Raw genomic sequence first — 4,230 nt, forward strand, 5'->3', positions numbered from 1 at the left:
TCACTGTGTACAGTTCCGGTCTCTGTATCACACTGGGAGTCACTGTGCACAGTCCCGCTCTCCATATCACACTGCTCCAGTCTCTGTATCATACCGTATCCCCCCACACTCAAAGGCAGCACCTTCCACACCCTCATTGTTCAATTGACCCTGCCTCTCCCGCACTCTCAGGCAGCACCTTCAAGACCCTAACCACTCGCTGCATGAGAGTGTTTTTCTCTCATATCTCCATTGCGTCTTTCACCAATCACATTCCATCTGTGTTCCTTTGATTCCCTATCCTCCCGTGAACAGGTACGTTTCTCTCTCTCAACTCTATCCAGATCCCTCATGATTTTGAACCCCTCCATCAAATCCCCTCTCGATCTTCTCTTCTCTGAGGAGACCCAGCCCAGCTTCTCCAATCTGACCACGTCACTGTGGACTCATCGGTCAACATTCATCCATCGTTGTCAATCTATTTTGCATCCTCGAATTCCGTCACAGTGGCCAGAGACAATAAGCCAATTGAGGTTTTATCCAGATTTATCATAATCACAGGAACATTATGTTACAGCAAGAAGCGATCAGCTCATCGCGTCTGCATCAGCTCTCCGAATGAGCATGAGGACATAGTGCCAATCTCCTACCTTTCCCCCATAATCTCACACACTATTTCTGTTTAAATAATCATCTAATAGCCTCTTGAATGGCACAGTTGAACCTGCCTAATTCAGACCTGAACTCCTCAGTGTGAAAATGTCGCACCTGTTTCAGAAACACTTGCTTAATGGGCAAATGACTTTTAAACTGTACCTGTTGGTTCTCAATCCTTTTATGAATGGGATAAATTTCTCCTTATCCTGATGATTTTTATAACTTCTTTCAGAACTCCTCTTAGCCTTCTCCTCTGCAAGGATTGTCCTAACCTTTCCCAATTTATTCTCATAACTGAAGGTTCTCATCCATTTTTGTAAACTTCTTGTGCGCTCTCTCCTGCTCTCATCCTGCTTAAAGTATGAAGCCCACAACTTTTGCACAGTACTCGAGTCGAGGTCTAACCAGTCTTGGACAAGTCCAGCATCACTTCTTTGCTTTGTACTCTCTGCCTCTGTTGATAAAGCCCAGAATCAGAATTGCCAGCAGGAAAGGATAAAGCACTTTCTCAACATACCTTTTGATGCTTTGAACTGTTCTCCTACTGGTGCTTTGTGTAAAATCAGGCTAGACACTGCATCTCTCCTGTACGTTCACACAGAAACCAGCTGAGCAATTTGGGAAGATTGGTTGAGGTCCCTTTTGATAAAGGATAGTTCCACTGTAGTTGTGTTTATTCTTTTCCAATTATCCGAACAAACTATTTTTTAAATGCTTTTGCAGCCACAGTGAAAGGATGTGCTAATGTCGAGGGGTGATAAGATTGCTGTTCAACCAGGCAGCAAACGAGGAGCAATGAATGACACTCGATCTGTTTTGCTCAAAATGAATTGAAGAATTTCAGCGCTCCAATATTTATTGCCGAACCTTAACATGAATGTCTATTGATGTAAATGGTCTTTTAATGTTGGTAACATTGTCCTGGTGACCAGGGCTAGAGGTCTGTATATTTTGTAAGTATTAAATGTTGCATGGATTGCAAATGCATCAGCATGTCTCTATTTAACAACACTTCGATGGCAAAGGATACCTGCATTGTGCTTGAACATAATTAGCTCATCTGAGCCTCTGCTCACCCTGACATCCTCACAAGCCCATCAAATACTATTCACGCAGGCTGTTAACTCTGGTATGTACTGGTTCACTGCTCAATACTGCCTCAATGTTCATATTCTCCACTTTTCTTCCCAAATCCATCCATGGTCTTGCTCCTCCCCTTCGCCCTCACTCCTCCCCTTCTCCGTAACCTCCTCCAGCCCCTACACCCCTCCCTATCTCCGTAACCTCCTCCAGCCCCTACACCCCTCCCTTTCTCCGTACCCTCCTCCAGCCCCTACACCCCTCCCTTTCTCCATACCCTCCTCTCGCTCCTACACCCCTATCTCTATAACCTCCTCATCTCTGTAATTTGCTTTAGCCCCTGCACCTGTCTCTCCCACATTCAGCACCCTTCCAATATTCAATGCGGTGCTGTTGACAGCCCTGGCCTCCCTAAACCTCTCCAGCTCTCTCTCCTAGAATGAGGGTGCTTCAGCACTCTGCCTGGATCAACATTTTCAAACAACTGTCCAATAAGACCCAAATGCCAGCTCTTGCTCCACAGAGCGACAAAGGTAAATCAGTCCTCTGTTGTAACAAATCGAAAGCACATACCCTGTATGAAGAGTACAGACAAGGGTGGAGGGCACTGATGGGGACCGTAAGTGGCAAGTAGGTGAGGGGGCTTGTGTAGTACTGGAGGGTGAGGGTGGAATGTAAAGGGTGAGAGTTGGATCGGAGGGGGAAGACGGAGTGTAGCATCAGGGTGTCGGGGAGTGTACGATCCGGCGGTGGGGGTGGGGGTGGGGGGTGTGCGGGGAAACGGGAGTGTAGGGGGACGAGTGTTGGATCGGGAGGGGAGTGTCGGATTGGAGAGTAGGAGGAGTGTAGGATGGGGGCTAAGGCGAACTGTAGGATCGGAGTGGGGGGTTAGTTTAGGATCGGGGGTGAGGGGGAAGTGTAAGATCAGAGGGGGAGGGGGGAGTGCAGGATCAGGGGTGAGGGGAGTGTATGGGTGGGGAGGGAGTGTAGGGGGAGTGTAGGATTGGTGTGGTATGGGGCAAGTGTAGAAGCAGAGGGGGAGCGGCGAGTGTAGGATTGGGTGGGGGTGTGAGTGAGTGTGAGGGCTGAGTGAGTGAGGGCTGCAGGAGGAGTGAGCAGATAAGTGAGTGAGGATGACACTGAGGAAGATGTGAGTAAATGGGTGAGGGCTGATGGAGGGAGTTAGTGAGGGAGGTTTGAATTAACAAGGGAGCGAGTGAGGTCAGAGAGGGAATGTGTGAGGCCTGATGGAGTGAATGAGATCAAAGGGAGGGAGTGTGTGAGATCTGGGGGAGATGGGGAGGTCTGAGTGAGGGAGTGAGATTTGAGGGAGGGACTGAGTGAGGTCTGAGAGATTGAGTGATTGAGGTCTCAGAGTGAGTGAGGTCTGAGTGAAGATTGAGTGTTGGAGTGAGTGAGTGAGGTCTGAGTGATTGTGAATGAGGTGGTTAATGGGTTGTGAATGAAGGAGTGAGTTGTGAATTAGTGAGAGGTATGAATAAGTAAGTGAGGTGAGAGCGAGTGATGAGACAATGAGGCAGTGAAGTGAGCAATGAATCAGGGAGTGAGCAAGACGTGAAGTTCAGTGTGAATGACCGAGTGAAATATGAACGAGTAATTGAGTGAGTGAGGTGTGTAAATGTGAATGCGTGATTGCATTGAAAATGAGGGTGTGAGTGAGGTGGGATTGAGGTGTTAATGAGGGACTGAAAAGGGGTGAATAAATGAGGAAGTGAACAAGGGAGAGGGTGTGAATGTGCAAGTGAGTTGTGAATGAGGGTGTTAATGAGGGTTTGAGTCAGTGAGGTGGGAATGAAGTGTAAATGAGTGAAGGAGTGATTGAGGTGTGAATGAGTGATTGATCCAAGTGAGTGATTGAGGGTGTGAGTGAGGATGAATGAGGGCGTATTGGTGGAGTGAGTGACATGTGAGGGAATGAGTGAGGATGTGAATGATTGAGTAGGTGTGAATGAGTGATGAGTGCTTGAGGGTGTGAGGGAGGGAGTGAGTGAGTTGTGAATGGGGGCAGAGTGATTGAGCGGGAGTGAGGTGAGTTAGCTATGAGTGAAAGTGGGTACATGAATAAGGGAGTGAATGAGTGTGTATGAGGGTGTTAATGGGGGAGTTAGGGAGTGAATGAGGGTGTTAATGTGGGGTGAATGAGGGTGTTAGTGGGGGAGTGAGGGAGTGAATGAGGGTGTTAATGGGGGGAGTGGGAGTGGGAGTGAATGAGGGTGTTAATGGGGGAGTTAGGGAGTGAATGAGGGTGTAGGGGAATGAATGAGGGTGTTAATGGGGGAGTGAGGGAGTGAATGAGGGTATAGCGCAGTGAATGAGTGTGTTAATGGGGGAGTGAATGAGGGTGTTAATAGGGGTGTGAGGGAGTGAATGAGGGTGTTAATGGGGGATTGAGGGAGTGAATGATGGTGTGAGGGAGTGAATGAGGGTGTTAATGGGGGAGTGAGGGAGTGAATGAGGGTGTAGGGGCGTGAATGAGGGTGTTAATGGGGGAGT

General features: G+C 48.3%; 1 protein-coding gene across 1 annotated transcript in view; it reads left to right on the forward strand.

Annotated features, from left to right (window-relative positions):
• LOC109922390 overlaps positions 1-4,230 on the forward strand; it is an 84,417-nt gene that overhangs the window by 70,922 nt on the left and 9,265 nt on the right. The window lies entirely within an intron of this gene.

This window comes from Rhincodon typus, chromosome 48 (assembly GCF_021869965.1).
Source record: "Rhincodon typus isolate 14 chromosome 48, sRhiTyp1.1, whole genome shotgun sequence".
Taxonomy (NCBI): domain Eukaryota; kingdom Metazoa; phylum Chordata; class Chondrichthyes; order Orectolobiformes; family Rhincodontidae; genus Rhincodon; species Rhincodon typus.